The following is a 19,831-nucleotide window of genomic DNA, read 5'->3' as shown; positions in this document are numbered from 1 at the left end:
ACGTCCAATGCGGTGTTTCGTTTGACTCATTTTGTCAGCCTGGCTTTTAGAAGAGGAAGACGAACAACAACAAAAACAACGACCTACGAACCTGCCGAGTTTCCATTCGAGCGCCACGCGCTCAGCGCAGCGCTGCCACATTCTGGGAGCCGTTCGCTCACGCGGCACGCTCACGCGGCACGCTCACGCGCCACACTTTGTGTTCAGGTTGTTGTTGTTGTTGTTGTCCTCTCCCCCTCCCACCCAACCACGCACCTCCGATTAGCACGGTTGGCTACGTGCGCTGCGAAAGAAGTTCAACACTCGTACGTACACACCACGCTGATCGTCAGTGCTCGTTCATTCGTGACCGTTCGTCAGAACACGCCTTTGCACTTCTTGCAATTCTTGGGATAAGGACGTTTGCCAATACAGTAGATGAATGGGGAAATAATAATACGTAAATAAATGTCCCTACATAGTATTACTGTATGGTGAAATTTAAACATTTGGGAAGGAGTACCGATTGTGATAACAGATAAAGGTGCGGCTCTGCAAGTGCTGGCTCACGCCACTGATCTACAGATTATCTTTATGGAGTCACTCTATATACCCCTTCTATAGATCCCATCGATAAATACCATCTATAGATCTCTCTATAGATGGGGTATCTTTGAGCTACTTATCCACATTGGTCAATTGATCTTTGAATAAGGTAAACTGTGACACCATCCATGAATAATGATTCGTCATAATTTACAATCTTTTCTGAATATATGGCTGGATGAAGGCCTCCTCACGTAAAGTAGTTTAGTTAAAGGTGACCATTTGACCATACTTCCCCACACTGGTCAGCGTGCATTGCTCGAGGGGCAAGGAGCAGCAGCCAGGTCTGGTTCAGACACTGCTCGCCGTGATGTTCGCCACTGCCAGGAATTGAACTCAGGTCAATGGGATTGATCACACAGTGCGCACAACCCACATGTGCCTGTTGACATGGCAGTGCTGTAGTCGGCACTTTGCTGGGGAGTCAGCAGCGGATAGACTCACCCCTGCCATGGGAATGTAGAATGTCCACCAATGGCTCAGGGCTGTAAACAGGAGATGAGCATCGCCTCAATGCTAATTTGAGGAGATAATCACTTTGTATTGTTGTTAATGTAGTAAACAATTAGCATTACATGTGGAAACACATTTTCGTTATAAACTTGTAGTAATAACAATACTCAGTATGCAGCGCGCGTGTGTATGTTTATATCACAGTGCAAAACACACACGAGACTTGTTCAGCATTCCAGAGGACACTGCTGCCCCATATTCCCGTCTCCACTGCATCAGAGCGCCATCAATTTAAACACCTCATTTAACAACAAGGGAACAATATCAATCAACTCCGTTGCGAAGTGTTTAGCGACTTTAGTGCACGTGTATTGCAGCGTCTTCAGTGTCTCACAATGCTCACACGAGGTGCACCCACGGTATTCGCTCGTATCTAAATACGCACGGCACTGTAGAGCGAGCGTGCCCACCAGAGTCCAGGGTCAGGGTTTATGGCAGCTGCTTGTATGCAAGAGGACATTGACTGTCGTGTGTGTGTGTGGTTGGGGGGCGATTGTGAAGAGCACTGTCGTTCACTCACTTTCGCCGACAAGACGTCACCAGCGTGAGGACCCCCACACATTGTAAACCATTGTGGGATTTGACAGCAGCACGACGACGATGACGGTGATGGGGGTGTTGTCACGTGCTGTGTATTGTCAGGGGCCGCACTGAAGGCCACTCAGGGCCCGCCGGTGGCTCGCTGGCCTGGCGATGAAGAGCTCGTGGTGCAGCGGTGTGCGCGCCGTGCGACCAACCCAGTGGCCGGAGTTCGATTCCCGCTCATGGCCAACATTGTGTTGCCCTTCCCCCGCACCTCCAATTAGCACGGTTGGCTACGTACGGTGCGAAAGAAGTTCAACGTGTATATATACACATTGGTGAAGGTTATCTGGACCAGTCCTGGGGCCTCCCCTCGGTCGACTCAGCCTCAAATAAGTACCTGGCGTGATGTGTAAACACAAGCACTGGGGGAGATACAGGTGGCAGTGCCATGTTGACAGCACTTGCCCCAACAACTAGTATAGGCGATGTGGGGCATCTTTACCCGCGTGTGTATGTCTGTGTGCAAGAGAGACGTTTAGTAATATTAATGATCAAAAAAAGTACAGGAAGGATGGCGAGCAAATGCCAACTTAAGGCAGGAAGTGTCATCAGGGTGGGTGATCTGTGCGCACACAAATATAACCCCCCTCCTGCCATTCCTGGTTCCTGTCTAACCGACGCTCAGGTTTGTATCGAGCGCGTGCCCCTGTTATTGTACCGTATAATGCTCCTGGGATTATATTCCCTTGGGTTTCATTTTAATTAATTGCGTATCAGCTTTGTCAGTAAATTACAGAATGTTTTCATGATTCCCTTTTCAGTGTTTCAGCGCCACATTGTTCAGCGTTGTACAATCGACGAAAGCTTTCACACGGATGTCCCTGAGATATTCATCAGCCATTTAAGCCTCAGACACAGAGAGAGAGAAAAGAAAGGCATGCAAAGCCAAAAACAGCAATCTAGTCCTGCACACATACTCATTATAATTAGATGAAATGCTGTTACAATAATAGCGATAATGCCTCCGCAAATTGTCTCGCCAAATGAGTCCTGAACAAAATAATAAACAAATCAACGCAGGGCTCTGCACTCTAAACTTAAAACTACAAATGTCCCACGGGAAACATTTCCTAAACAATCCAGCCAATGTAACAAACGAAGGCACATTCTATTGTTATTTTCGCGCACACAATACGCGCAAAGCAGGACCTACATTTAGCCGAAGCTGTCCAGGGCTGAACTCTGGAAAATATTTCTTCCCCACCACCACCACCTGTGATGTTGGGGTGGTGGGGGGGTCAGGAAAAATCCCTTCTTCCAACGAGCAGTCACACACTTTGAGACTGCAAAATAACATCCGGCACATATAGTGCTTCGTATGTTACAGATTATAAGAATCATCTGGCTGGGTCGTGCACAGTGCGGAGTGTGTAGCTTGCAATGGGAAAGTTGTGAGTTCAGATCGTAGCTCTTTATCCCTCCGAGATCAGTGCAAGGCACTGTGTGGGAAGTGAGCAGTCACTGGCCTGTCAATGCACACCTCGGCCATGATAATGTGGAATTTCCACCATTGGCTGATGGCTGTGATTAGAAAGTTGATGACCTCCCTATGACTTTTACAGAGTTTAAAACTGCTGATGTTTTCACTAGTATCCGTTTAAAAACAATTGCATTTATTGTTCTATAATAAGTAAATACATTAATGGCCATGTACTAAATTAAAAGCATGCCGTATATTCCAAACTGAAGTGCACTGTTAAAATGTTAAATCGCTTGTGGAACAAAGATTGTAATTGTCGCAATGTTTGGCTTTCTTGCGGTTTAACAAAACATATATTTAAATATGTTCTTGCACTGTTATATTTCATAAAACACAATTGTTTTATATGCTGCTAAAATGATACTTGCAGTTTCAGGGAAGATACTTTAACCACACCTCGTGTTTATAACTGCTTAAATCAGAGAGCCAGACATTCAATTAAGTGTTACTTTTTTACAATGCAAGACAAATAACCAATTTTTTTTTAATGTGTGCAGAACTCTGAGATTTTCATGGAAAAAAGTAATTAGCAATGATTGATCACAATTGACTCTGAATAACAACAATTTACAGGCTGTTGTCAGTCAGTGAGTTGATTTCAGGTCAGGCCCACTGGCAACCACCGTCGCAGGGCCTTCCTTCGCCACATCTGTCTCTGGGGTAGTTTGGCCACCACTTCACCACCATTTCACCACACTTCACCACCACTTCACCACACTTCACCACCACTTCACCACAATTCACCACACTTCACCACAACTTCACCACAACTTCACCACCACTTCACCACCACTTCACCACCACTTCACCACCACTTCACCACCACCTCACCACCACTTGACCACCACTTCACCACGCTTCACCACACTTCACCACCACTTCACCACACTTCACCACCACTTCACCACACTTCACCACCACCTCACCACCACTTCACCACCACTTCACCACCACTTCACCACCACCTCACCACCACTTCACCACACTTCACCACCACTTCACCACACTTCACCACCACTTCACCACCACTTCACCACCACCTCACCACCACTTCACCACACTTCACCACCACTTCACCACCACTTCACCACCACTTCACCACACTTCACCACCACTTCACCACCACCTCACCACACTTCACCACACTTCACCACCACTTCACCATCACTTCACCACCACTTCACCACACTTCACCACACTGGGCGGTGCAGAATGGTGAATTGCGATACAGAAACAATGAAGCCGATCACTCGCTGCTGACATTAGCCATAGCCAGGAACTGAACTTAGGCAGCCTGGGTTTGTAATGCGATGTGCACCGTTGCATGCCCGTTACGCTTAGCTGTGTAGAATGAACTGACCAACATCTTGAACATAAAACACAAATCGGAATGCATACTGTGTCAATAACGCGAGTTAATTTAATTAAGTCATTATTGTAGATATATAGATATGTCATTGGTACTAGCTAATAACACAACGTATAAATATCGAAAATTGTGAAAATGTGTCATTTCAGTGGCATACTTATTCATACCTCTTGTGTTAGTCTGCACAAGGAATAATGAGCTTAGCACTCTGTTGATAGTTGATGTGATGATCTTGTAAAGGTAGATTTTTTTTAAATTATATTCACTTCCAGTGACCTTTAACAGCAATTGGATGAAGTTGATGAAGTTCCCCTTTTATCATCGGACAGCCTGCAAGCGGCGATTAACTTATGACAATTGATATGGCGATAATGGGAACCTTTTAATGATTAAAAAAATATGTCTTATGTAACGGTCAAATTACCTACTATAATCACCCAGAAATGACGTCACTCCACATGAAGCCCACCCCCCTCATCAATATTCATGAGTGGGTGGAGGATGGTCGAGCTGAAATAAATAATTTATTACGCAAAGTCGCTTCAAATATGACGACGTTTCTTTACAGAAAGTGACGGTAAAAAATAAATCTACGCAGCACAGTGCTACATCAGCGCGTGACGTCACTGCAAAAGAGACCCCTTCATTAATATTCATGCCCGCGTGGAAATTTACACGAACGCACAAGAAGGTCGCGCACTCCACATGCCGCACCCCTCCCCTCATTAATAATCACGAGCGGGTGACGTCACTCCACATGCTGCACCCCTCCCCAATAACCATTAGCGTGTGACGTCACTCCACATGGGGCAACCCCCCTCCCCCTCATTAATAATCATGATCTGAACAATTTTTCTATTGAATATTTCAGATTTACTGCAATATACAGCTGTCCTTGGATGGGCAAAAAAGCTAGTTCGGGAATAATCTTACAATCATTTATTTTAATGGTCGTTCGTAACAAAGTGAAAGTCCGCCAAGATGAAATACTGTACATTTTATTGAAGTTAAAACTTTGCAAACGTTTGGTGGGATTTGAATTTCGGACTCGCTGCCTACCAGGGGCACATTTATCTTCTTAGCAATCCTTCCACTCCAGCAGACTGCTGTACAATGGAACACATATATCACTGTACAATGGAACACATATATCACGTATTTGTGCACCAGTATAAATGCAACGTATACAAATATTAGGTAAGGTGTTGGCTGTTTAGCAAATTATTTTCCAAAAACTAATTAAATAAAAAAAACTATTTGAGTAATATTTGTTATTATTACACATCAAAATGCATGCTATTGAAAATATTACCCTTTGCTTCCAAACGTGTTGCCTGACAGAATGAGTAGGCATCCCACAATGCAGTCTGTGGACCTTATTTCACGAAAAATAGAAAAAAAGGTAGGAAAAAACTATTTGAAAACCATGCTCACTTTCTTTTCAATTTTTGATAAAATTCCCCGGTAATGACACAGGACGCAAGATGAATGTTGTGCATCTTGCTATGAAATTCATGAAATTGGCTCATGAGAGATGCATACAATTTCACTGCCTTCAGGACAAAGAAAGGAAATTTCCAAACTACCGCAGTCACGTACAAAAATATGCTTCATTTTAAAATGTCCTCACATGATCGCCCTTCTCTCTCTGCATACTCGGAGATGCTATTGGCAGAAACCTGAATTATGAATCTCAAGTAAGATTTTTGTTTTCTCTCCAGCATATGGGATTCGGTGTTCTGCTTTGGTTTTGTTGGGGTGTGGGGCTTTTTAACGTAAGACATCCTGAACATATTCCAATCCATCCCATCTATAATAGCATGTGACCTTATTTCGCTTTCAGGACCACACCGTAAATGAGACGTTGCATCTCATTTGTGCATGCGGCAATGTTTTAAATAAATAATACGGCACACTGTGCCACGTGGTGTCCCGTCCACCTCCGCGCATCCTGTGTTTTGACTCGGACAAGTTCCCACCCTTTTCAGGGAACACCGAAACACAATGGGTTGACTTGTGCACATGTCTATGTATAGCAGTCGTGTACATTGTGAATGTGAGCAGAAAAAAAAAACAATGGTACAGCGAAACAGTGGTGCGAGCGTGCGCGTGCGCATGCAACGTGGTGAGCCGTGGTGTAGAGGTTAGCGCGCTGCGCTACGAACCCGGCGACCCGAGTTCGTTTCCCGCTCATGGCCAACACCGGTGACGATTAACTGAACCGGTCCTGGGCCTCGCCAAGGTCGACAGAGCCTAAAATGAGTACCTGGTGTGTAAACATTGCCGCTCGGGAGACAAAGGCGACCGTGCGTGGTTTTGGCCACACACCTCCTTGAGTGCTGTGCCGACCTTAATAGGTGCTCACTAACAGCACTTGCCCCAACAGTCTGTTAAATGTTATACGGGGGATCTTGACATTGTGTGCAATTGGGTAGTGCTGTTTTAATGTCATGCACACTCGATCTCAAACAGGTTAGCCTTCCGCATGAACAAAAGAACAAAACACGTTGCAGTTTTACAGTTGCAACAAACATAAATTGTTATTTAAACAACCTACATGCAATGGGCATGCAGTTATCGCTTGCATATGCTTGGCTGAATGGCCTCGATAAGCCAGTGACCATCTCTGAAGTGACGTGGGCCATCACTCGTGCAATTAACTAGAATGGGTCCTGGACAATAGATGTATGGCGGTGCGAGATCTCCAATCAGACTTGAGTCACAATTCACTGTGTGGCTAAGGCTAAAATGTGCACTCTCTAGCAGAGCTGCATGGCACAACGCCGTACATTCGGATTGCCTCTACGAGGCATCGTGATTGCCAACAGAACGACGATTACTACGCCGTCCAATACGTAACTCTATTACACGAATAATACTTTCCCCTTTCATATGTTTTCTTTTAATTATTCTTCCGGGATCAATTATAGAAATTAGGTAGCAGGAAAGTCGTATGCATCCACCTGAAAACGGTTTTACCAAAAACGCCGTTCTTTTCTGAAAATGAACACATTTTTGTGAAATTAAGTTAATACTTCTGTGTATTTTTATTGGCCGTTGCAATAATGCATTTTTTGTTTCCCTTTCGAGGCTGTCTGGAATTTAGCCAGATATTCATAGCTCATGGCTATTCAAGTTTCATTTCGAATTTTGGATCGAGGATGTTTAATTCAACAGAGTTGCTTCTATTAGCGTCTGAATGCTACTTGAATAATTCCTGGAAAGCAAAACCGTTTTTAACCTTTCGTTGAACTGTGGTCCAGATGGTTTGTCATAAAGGGGGCCTCAGTTGGTAAAGTACCGGCGAAATATTTTTTAAAAGGCAATTACTCACTATAATACTTTTTCCTGCATTTTATTTGTAAAGTAAAAAATACGTGATTACGTTCATGAAATCGTAACAGTAATGAGCATTCAACACACTTAATTTGACAGGATGTTCGCTTAGGAAAGGATTTAAAAACTACGTTAGTCATGTTTTGACAGCTTATCAAGTTATCAGCACCCATAGAATGTTGTTTCGCAATGTGTCTGAACCAAGTTCTGCCTTTGAATGCATTAACCGCAGAGGTCTTCTGAGCTGATCCAATGTAATGGAATAGCAGACTATCATGGCAGGTTGTGGGAAATTAAAATAGTTGTTGTTGGCATATATATTTCTTTTTTTATCTCTGCGCTTTAGCCAATAGTGTAGACTGATGTGTCACAGGGAAGCTTCTCAGCACGACTACCACTGCCAAAAGAGATTCGCATATCATGCAAATAAAACCAAAAATAATAAGTCATCAACCACGGTTAAAATTCGTGAATTGGCGTGTTCATGGCTGTGTAACTCTTGTTTATATTTGAAATTAAATCTTCCTCCAGGTGAACTGATACATCTCATTGGTGTACCTCTGCGCCGCCGCAACTATGCTCCCTACCCTCACGAACCTGCATGGACCAGCACGGTGAAGTATGGTCAATTTACTCCCAAGGAGGCCCTCATCCATCAGTGGATGTGTACACGAACACGTCCCGCTGCATGAACCCTTCAAACAACCGTGATGTCACGTGATGTTACGTGATGTTACGTGATGTCACGTGATGTTACGTGATGTTACGTGATGTCACGTGATGTTACGTGCGAACCTTCTTCACCACTGTGACACATAATCAACATAACCAAACAAAGAATGGCCGAATGTGTTTTTACGGGAATTGCATAGTGCCATTTGATAAGGCAGACAACCTTTTGCCCCCCCCCCCAATCTGGCTGAAGTAAGTTAATTGCCAATAGACCCCCTCGGAGTGATCACATTGACCCACTGACCAAATCGCCTATCAGCGTTGCCTGAGATTGCTTAACGACAACGCTAAAGCCTTGTATAAATGTTAATTGTGAACAGGAGAGATCGGCGATAAATACCAGTGCAGAGGCGCGTGTTGAGAATTGAGCTTGACATGACCTTGGTGGCTCGCCACACGCAGAGCGCTGCCGCCGCCTTAGTGGGATAATGACATCGCAGCTGTGGCAGAGCGGACCCTGCGTCGGCAGTGGAAAACAACACAAGCCAGAACCGCGAGGCTCGCAGAGAGCGCGGCTGGACACGCGGACGCCTTTCTTCTGTGCGGTGAATTCACGGCACTCTGTCGATGCACTGCACGGACGCAGGCCGCCCCGTCCACGCGTGCTTCGTGCGGCACTCCGCTACTCTGGCCGGTGCTGATGGGTGAAGAGGGAGAGACCAAGGCTGGCTCAGATATCACTCGCCAAAGGTGTTAGCCCTGGGTGGGAATGGAACTCGGCGAGTTTGTAGGGCGACGAACTCGGCACTTCCACTCAAAGCCCAGTCCACCTCCTCCCCCCCCCCCACTTTGTCTACACAGTACTGGGTTACGCATTGTTCTCAATTTGAAACATAACCCAAGCCTGTAGATGTTCTCGTTCCTAGCACTCCAGATGTTTTATAAAAAACAATTACCGTTCACTTTATTTAATTAAGGCTCGCTCTGGTTTATCTTACACCAAAGTCCCCGTGAGTGTCGTATAGAGCGTCACTCGAAGGCACAAATGTCAGATTCGTGTGCTGTCCTACTCCCCCCGCCCCTCCGATTAGTCGCGGGTGGCTCCGTACGGTGCGAAATGAGGTCAACGCACACGCAGAGATCTCTCTCCGGTCTCTTGAGTCGCGGGTGGCTCCGTACGGTGCGAAATGATGGGTGAAGAGGGAGGAGGCTGACGATGGTGACCCCCACACCACACAGAGCTAAGCCAGGCTGACGATGGTCACCCCCCACACCACACACAGCTAAGTGAGGCTGACGATGGTGACTGCGACTCCCCACACCACAGAGCTAAGCCAGGCTGACGATGGTGACTACGACTCCCCACACCACAGAGCTAAGTGAGGCTGACGATGGTGACTACGACTCCCCACACCACAGAGCTAAGTGAGGCTGACGATGGTGACTGCGACTCCCCACACCACACAGAGCTAAGCCAGGCTGACGATGGTGACTACGACTCCCCACACCACACAGAGCTGAGCCAGGCTGACGATGGTGACTACGACTCCCCACACCACACAGAGCTAAGCCAGGCTGACGATGGTGACCCCCACACCACACAGAGCTAAGCCAGGCTGACGATGGTGACTGCGACTCCCCACACCACACAGAGCTAAGTGAGGCTGACGATGGTGACTGCGACTCCCCACACCACACAGAGCTAAGCCAGGCTGACGATGGTGACTACGACTCCCCACACCACACAGAGCTAAGCCAGGCTGACTATGGTGACCCCCACACCACACAAAGCTAAGCCAGGCTGACTATGGTGACCCCCACACCACACAAAGCTAAGCCAGGCTGACGATGCCGAGGTGGAATTAACCAAAAGCCTGAATGGAGGCGCAGACTCGGATAATTTAGTAGCGGCATTAGAGTTCACAGTGCAGTGAGGAAGACCAAAAATGGTAATTGGATATACTGCACTGTACAGTATATGATTAGCTGACCTGATAATTTTGTATTTTGGAGGGATGGCGGGAGACGAGAGAGAATTGCGCACCCCACACAAAGAGTGGACTCAATTTTGATTTTGCTGCTGTTGCTGTAAAGAATTATGAAATAAAATCCACGTGCTGAGACTTCACGAACTCCCCGCTTCTCGTCGACTGGACTAGGGCGAAAAGAAATGAAATAAAAATGCTGACTTCAATTGACTGGGTGAGTGTTGCTTCAATTCCACGTTCCCTTTTTGGAAAGAAGAAATCTCTCCCAAGAGCGATCACTTTGAGAGTGGCCGGAGTTGACCCGAACCAGAATTAGCGCACACAGCACTCCAATCATTCATGCCCCCACTAAGACATGAGCATATTCAGAATGCTGAAACCTTGCTCATAATTACACACACTTGTTTGTATAACAACACACAGTAATTGTATCTAACAGTATGGTTTTTTTGGTATGTGAAAAGTGCAATTCCCAATTGGAATTATCCACGAAATGTATATTATGCAATTAGTCATTTACAAATCAGCCGATCGGTGTGATCTTTCTGTGCTCTCCAGAAGGCGCATTGCCTGAAACATCGGCACGTGACTGTGTTTCTGTTGCTGTGATACGGTCATGGGAAATATGGTGAGGTTAAAAATATAACATTTTCTGCTTATGCATCACTCCCAATGTGGTCCCTTCGTTTCAAGAATTAAAATAATCATGATCACCAACAGGCGTGGTCAGTTCACTGCTGGATGAAGGCTGCTTGTGAATGGGTTAATATTTAAAATTAATTTAAAAAAATGATGGTGTGTAAACTTATATATATTTTTTTATCATTGACATCATGCAATTGTGTTTGAAGCCTGCTGCAAATGTAATTTAATCAGAAGCATAAAGTATATACAAATTGGATTTTAATGGCGTTTCTGACCCTAATTCAATCCACGTTTCTAGTGCTTTATATTACGTTAAAACCCCATTTTCCCTCTTACTGGTAGTCATCCCTCAATCACATCGAAAAGCCATTTTAAAAAATTCTAAGCATTACTTGTCCACACAATCACATCCACCTGTTACTAATTTCCTTCAATAGAATTGACGGATGAAGCACAGCGTAGCAAGAAGTAGTAGCCTTTTTTTTATACTGCAAATAAATTACTTTAATTGCTTGGGCACTTTTTTTTTACATAAAAAATATACGCGCAATTGACCATCTGGCACAGCCACTGATGACAGGTCCTGCCTCTCCACAGGGACACGCCCCACAGTCTGAAGCCCCAAGAGACACGTGAGCACAGCGCTGGTGGTTGTTTACATAAACACACACACACACGATGCCCTGCACACACAGAAAGACGAAGCTTTTGCACGAACATACGAACTAATTAGCAGAACGCTGCCACAAATGATGTGTTGGAAGACATCATAAGACAAGCGTAAAAGCTTATGCAAAAGAAACCCCCCCCCCACAATATTTGGCAAATATGCGAGGCAAAGTGCCAAGCGGCATAATAATCAGCCACGATGAATTCACTTCTGGATGAAGGCCTCTTCAATCCGTTGTCATCTGTCACGGTTCTGCAAAGTTATAATCCACCTCGCAGCTGCACACAACGCTGATTTCATCGCTGCCTCCATCTCCGTAGTGGACGAGGAGTAGCATGGCTGAATTCAATAATATCAGCCTGGATTCAGCCCCGCTGACAAAAAAACATTTCCTTGGGAAACAAAAAAATTGGAATAAAAATGCACCGTTAAGCATCATTTTACATCAAACCATCATGTGGTCATCATGGTTTCTGCAGAAATGCTTTATGAACAATCACCATACTGTATATACACATTTAAAATGTAATAGGCAACGTTCTGGGAAATGGTCCTTATATCACGTAAATGTTTAAGTATATTATGTATGTATATTTTTTCTGTTGTGCGTGTAAACTACTGTTAATGCGGCATTATTAAATAATAAGATATACACGGTGCTTCAGAAAATGTTCACACTTATATGGGACTATCTTTTTTAATGGAAGAAGAACGGATAATACTACACTGTAACATGCTCACAAAATGTATGCTAATAGCTTCAAGAAGTCAAATAGTCTCCACTTGTTCGCCATCATTGGCAATGCGTGCCTGGAATTTTCTCCAGAGCCCGGAGGCACACGTCTTGTGGTATTGTTGCAAATTCTCAGAAGTGTTAACTCAAATGTTGAAGCACCCTGTACAGTATACATGCAGGCCTGGGCAAAACCAGAAGACGCATTTGGGCTAAGACATATGAAATGTTACCTTTTGGGCCACTCGGTACGAGGAAAACTATGCCCCAAGAAAAGTGTCATTATCACTACCACAGCGTAGGTTTTAAGCGGTTGTGCCGTGGGGTAAAACGTCGGACATTACGCCGATCCACACGCGGCACAAAGGAGAAAATGCATCGGAGAGCCGTGTTTGTTTCTGAGTGGCTCTGAAGGAGGCACACGTTGTAGGCGAGTGATGTGGAACTGCCCTGGAGTGTCCTAGAGTGACTTCTTACACCATCTACATAGGATCCCGCATTCCAGTTGTACGTCTGGGTAAAATATTTTATGCAAATATCACATTTTGTAGGTCGACGAGAAATGAACACGACAATACTGAAACCACAATTGTACAAGAAGCTAATAAACAAGAATATCTTCCGTTTACCACGTAGGCTGTCGCGATATTATGGAAGAACATCTTCCCATTAATGTCATATTCCAAGCAAATGTTGTTTTTAGTCGGAGTGAATTATGCAGTGCACAACAGCCGTGGTGCTTCTGCGGATTTCTATTGCCCCCTTGCCTTCGTGGTGGCACGAGGTTGGCAGGCGTCCTAAACAGATGGAGAGGGCACCACCAATCCACTCGCGACGAGTGGAGCCCCACACGCTCACACATTCGTTGGAAGAGGTTTCGGCAAAAACCTTTCTTCGGAATGGCTTCGGCTAACCGGGGTACACGGTGAACATTCTATTGGGCCACGGGGATATCCTCAGGCCTCTCTCAAATGGCTGTGCGAATACATTGCGTTAAGTCACAGTCAGAGGTAAATCATTAGAGAACCCGGAGTGAGATCTGTCCCCGGGACTAACAAAGGCATGCTGAATTTTAACCAAGCTTCAGTTTTAAAGGGTAGGTAGCCTACGTAAAGATAACTTTGTTAGGATTGGAGCGGTGGCACACTGGTGACCAGAGTTCTGTTCCTGGTCAAGGCTTTCATCAGTGGTGAGCGATATGCGAACTGGCCCAGGCACATCCCCTTAACGTGCTAAGAAATCAGCATGGTGAAATATGGCCAATCCACCATTTAGAGACGTCAGTTATGTATCCAGTCACAGCCAACATCAGTGGTGAGTCATATCGGAACCAGTCCTGGTCCACCCTGAGTGAATATTCACATTTTCTTGGTTTACCACTTTGTGTACAGAATTAGAATCTTTATTTATCCTGGATGAATACGATGACCAGACCCTACTGGACAGATGTCCAACAGGGACAGATCAGCAAGTTACAGAAAACAATACAAAAAAACTATATTGGATGTTGATGTTAAAGGCTTAAGGAGATTAGTGTCATGTCTATATCTCTCTTTAACAAGAAACATGCGTCGAACAAACATTCACTTGTTTTTTTATTTCACTTGTGGGAGAAATCATTACAAAAAGCCATACCGTGGCATCTTAATCCATGAAAATAGATTTCCAGGAAGAGTGTTAAGATCTGACACATTTTATAAATTTCAGTCGCATTGAAATGAATAGAATGACAGGTAGACAGGCAGGCAGGTAGGTAGGCAGCTGGCAAGAGGAAATTAGTGGATGCCTAAACAGGTGAATGGCCGCGAGCGGGCAGATTGGTGTATTTGATGGGCAAGTGAGACGACACACACACACACACATCGCCTGCCTCAGGTGCGGTGCATTGCCAACCAATCAGTCCACTCCTCCCCTCGCGTTAGCAGCGAGACGCTCACTAATGGAAGCCGTAATCGTTATTAACTCTCGTAGCACCTTTCTGCGAAGCACTGCGGCCCATTAACAATCCTTGCGGCTCATCCGCTGTCAGAATTTGGCTTATTAAGCCCACTGGAGGTGTTGATGGCGTGATCTACGGTATTATTATGTTATGCTGGTCAATGTCATTAAAACATTATTCCGTACAATAATTTCCCCCCCTTAAATTGCTGATGAAATTTCAGAGTGTTCGCTATTGCTTTATTTTGAAAAAATATATACCGAGCATGACTTAGATATTTCACTTAAAATATCATATTAATGTTGGATGCTGCTTTGACATTTTTGTGGCTTTAAAATATACAGCGTTGCATATTGTTTTAAAATAAAGAACGTTTATTCTTTAGTTTTGCAACTTTTTCAAAACGATTGTGTGTCTTATTGCGTTCAGCTAATTTTCCATATGCATGAAATATAGCAATGCCTTTAAAAATAACCTCGTGGTGTTATATGTGATTTGAAAATACCAATTATGTAAATTTACAATTTGCATTGTACTGTAATTTATTAATTCCATTTTGATGACTAGAGAAGTGTAGATATAATTAAGATGGTTACTAATGGTTCCAGCATGTCTTACACTTTTTAATTTATATTTAAATGATTTTTAAAAAGTCTAAAACTTGGTTTGCATTCAAGAGCCAGCACTAGCCAAGAGACAGCAAAGCAACAACTTATGTTGGATCCACTTTATAATATTAACACCTACCTTTATTGTTTCAACAATCAGCATATCAGTAAATATGCACGTACAAAACAAATGACCATCATTCCTATTTTTTCGTAGGCAGTGTTTTTATGAAGCACTCAATTCAATTTGGCCTTGAGACGTGATTAGTGAACAATGTATGGAGATTAAAAAGAAAACCATTCCAAGAATGGGTACCTACTGTGAGAACGTATTATTATTTATTACCATTTCGCAAAGATGCGGCTGTGTAGACATTGCATTGCCACCGAACTCTGGACTCTCAAGTGTAATAGTGTTTCTAAAGTAATGGTGCCAAAGGAGCTCACGGCGTTCAATCAGCCGATCGTTACTTGTCTCCCACAGTATTGAATCATCCGTGCATTCGTTCACTACGCATTAGTTTATTTCAGGTCACACTGTTTAGATGTCGATGCGATGGCAAATTTGAAAACTGCGGCAGAGTCCAGATGTCTTGTGACCCCACCCACCAATTAATTGACCCAGAATATTGTTTTTTCCCACTTCTCACTTCCCACTTCGCACTCCCGAAGCTTCCGCGGTGCCATCACCACCCCAGCAAAGGAGACGCGAGTCTCCAGCCGCCACGACTCAACTCGTTCCCAACGATTCGGCCTCACATCATGGCGGCCACCCCCACCCACCCCGTGCCTTCTCTGGCCCTGCGTCCACTTCTCCGTGCGTGGAGCAGACGGGACTCGCTGCGAGGAAGCCCTCTTGGACGATGCCCCCCGGGAGAGGAATGATTTTCGAGAAGCCCCAAAAGGCCTTGACCGAATTTCCCGTGAAGAGACCCCCCCCACCCCCCACACAGCCACGGTCACGGGAGCCCTCCTCAAGGGTCTCGCAGGAGCCGTGGGGAGAGGGGGGGGTCCGTGTTTGTATCTCGAGCATTGTGCCACCAGTGCATTCCCCGCCCACGGGCGTCGAACGTGCAGGATGACACCCTCGCCGACGTCACGCTCACCGACGTCACCCTCGCCGACGTCACCCTCACCGACGTCACCATCACCGACGTCACCATCACCGACGTCACCATCACCGACGTCACCATCACCGACGTCACGCTCACCGACGTCACGCTCACCGACGTCACGCTCACCGACGTCACCATCACCGACGTCACCCCCACCGACGTCACCATCACCGACGTCACGCTCACCGACGTCACGATCACCGACGTCACGCTCACCGACGTCACCCTCACCGACGTCACCATCACCGACGTCACCCTCACCGACGTCACCATAACCGACGTCACCCTCACCGACGTCACCCCCACCGACGTCATGCTCACCGACGTCACCATCACCGACGTCACGCTCACCGACGTCACCCCCACCGACGTCACCATCACCGACGTCACCATCACCGACGTCACCCTCACCGACGTCACCCTTACCGACGTCACGCTCACCGACGTCACCATCACCGACGTCACCCTCACCGACGTCACCCTCACCGACGTCACCCTCACCGACGTCACGCTCACCGACGTCACCATCACCGACGTCACGCTCACCGACGTCACCATCACCGACGTCGCCCCCACCGACGTCACCATAACCGACGTCACGCTCACCGACGTCACCATCACCGACGTCACGCTCACCGACGTCACCATTACCGACGTCACCCTCACCGACGTCACCCTCACCGACGTCACCCTCACCGACGTCACGCTGAGACTACGATGACGTTGACCGCATGCGCTGCAAACGAAGGTCACCGTGAGACAAACGGCGACGTTCACGGCCGCGTCGGCCATGACAGCGCCGCCGCCGCAGTGACGTGCGGCTCTCCGGTGTGCCTCAAGGAGCTCCCCGCTCGCGGGATTCGCAATAATAACGCGGCTGTTACGTCACGGCGATTTTAGACGCGGATACATCAATTCCCCAAATCCCGGCTTCATTACAACATTCTCCACAAAATGAAGCCTAATGAATGTAAATATGTCCGGCGTTGGGATGATCTGCCCGTGGAGCGGGTGCTCTGCCGCTCCGTCTTCAGTGACAGCATTCAACAACTCTGCTCCATCAGGGAGTTCGCTCCTCTTTTCTGAACATAAAAAGCTGCTGCGGGAGAAGATAGCTTTGTCTCCGTTACAAAGGAGTTATTCACATGTCCACCTTTGTACACAACGCCATGCATGATGAACAAGTATGCTAGCGAGAAGAGGTGTGAAGGTGGGGGCTGCGAGATAAATATAAGGAGGAAGAGGGGGGGGGCAACTCATCCCCCGATTGACCTCGAGAATGCATCTTCATCACCACCGTACAGCTCGCAGCTCCTAATTAATAACCCCCAGTTCTTGTCCCAGCACTCCGTCTCAAGGTCGCGCAAAGACAGGCCACAGCCATAGTTCTACTCGGCCATCCGTCTCGTGGGGCACGCTCCACGGAATGTCGACGGCTGACTCTTCACGTTGGCGGACATGTTAAATTAGCGTCCTCGCGTGTTTAATTGTCTTCCAGCAGCCACGGGTTGGACAAGTAATGGGATGGGATCGCGTGGCAGGTGCCGATGTGGATTGACGCATCGCAGAACCGCTGCCGCAGGAGGCAGCAGCTTCGTCCAGCATCGGATTGATAAAGGACGTTGCTGCTGCTGCTGCTGAAGATGATAACAGGAGGTTGATGTCCTCAATATTGTTGCAACAACACCGGTGCCCAGATGCTGTAACGTAGCCGAGTCGCGATGTGCACTGCACAGGACAGGGATTTGGCAGCTCTTCAGCCAGAATGCTGCTGGGCAATTTCGCCGTAATAATCCTCCTGCCCATGTCTGCGAATTGCGCAATTGTGATTGAGTTACCTAGCAATTTCCAGGTAATTATCCTATAATCACTACCCATGTCGCTACAGTATTTCCGTTATCTAGTTTGGGAAAGAAATAAAAAAAATCTCAAATGTTTTTATAAAATATTGCAGTGCCGACACAAAATAAGGAAACGGTTATGGTTTAATTTTCATTCCCTTCCCAAATCGTGACTCCCATTTCTCCACATTTTGAATTTAGACAAATTATTGCCATAATTCAATCACGTTACTCACCTTCATTACCACTGGGGAAAAACGTTGTAACGTTTTTTTGGGAAGACTCTAAAGTACGAATCGGGAACATATTAACTACCGTGCGCTTATTAAACCATGCACATCGTTCACAGGGCAGAATTAAGTCTGCGAGCCCACGGCCGCTCCCTGCGCAAGCCGGGCGAGGAGAGAGAGGCAGACTTTCCCTCGGTATAAATCAGCGGAGTTTGATGTCTGGCAGAGGTTCCGTACACATGAATCTTAGGCAGTGCTATTAATGCTGTCATGCGTGAGAAAAATATAACGTTTATTTATTTCATTCTTTTCACCACCCCTTCCCCTTTCTCCCTCACACTTTTTTGTCTGCGGTGTACGTGTGTGTATTTTTATTTATTTGGATGATAGACACTGAGCCGGGATTTTTCAATACTGCCAGAGATATTCTACAGATGGAAGTGAAGGACATGCCCGATTCTGGCCAAGCGATGACCTTCCCACCGTGGTTATTGGTCCTCGGAGGACAGGTGAAGGAAGCAGAAGCAATGTTTTCCGGTCCACATTTGCACTCCAAACACAGTGCACTGTAATTCAGTCTCATATTGAATGGGAAATATGCCGTGGTGTAATGGTTATCACACCGGACTTGCAATCCGGAGGTCACTGATTCGATTGGGCTTCTCGCAGTTAAAGCGCTGTGCAGGTGTATTACATTCCTTCACCTCGCTCCACACAGCAGAATAAACGGATACTGTTCATCTATCGGCAGGTCACGTGGAGTGGGGTACAGTGTGGGTACTTAGCTTCCAAGATGTGTGGGCAGCGTGAAAGAGCAGGCCAAATACGCTCCGTGGAGGGTTCTTCAGAGTTACCTCGCGTGGAGGCACGAGCGAGAGACATTGCAGGGCTGCGCCTTAACCTTGACTCTTCAACTTGGCTCGTTACCTTCTCGATTGAATGTCAACGATGCAACCGAAGGTAAACAGTTGGCCCAAGTGAGCCATCGATAACCCAGATATCCACTTGATTAATGCACAAGGCCGTAACATCTTCCTTATTTCTATTCATCTCATTCAAATGGCCATCTTCAAGTCTGGCATTGCTTAATAAATTCAATATCGGCCGTTTAACCATTCAACTACACACTGCACGATTGTATGGTGCGCTCTGCAGAGCCATACTTTTGCACGTACAATGTGTGTACGATCTTTGTGCCGACTGTATTAAAAGACACGAGTTGATTAACAAATCAATGCCTTCCTCACCGAACACTATATCTCTGTTTTCAGATTTTAAACGAGAGGCAATTACGACAAGTAATTGCCACAATATATTAATTTTGTTTTTTATTAACGGTATTTGTCATGTGCCAGTTGACAAGGTCAACCAAAAACAAAGACCTGTCATCGTGGTGTATTGCTTTACAAAGATCGATGGTTTAATTTTATAGATTCACTGCCACTTCGTGAAACAAAATATGCAATAAATGTTGTCTCCATAGATGGACTCCATTGTACAATATTAACTTGCGTTCTATCTG

This window comes from Lampetra fluviatilis, chromosome 25 (genome assembly GCF_964198595.1).
Source record: "Lampetra fluviatilis chromosome 25, kcLamFluv1.1, whole genome shotgun sequence".
Classification (NCBI taxonomy): Eukaryota; Metazoa; Chordata; class Hyperoartia; order Petromyzontiformes; family Petromyzontidae; genus Lampetra; species Lampetra fluviatilis.
This window is presented reverse-complemented; position numbering follows the sequence as displayed.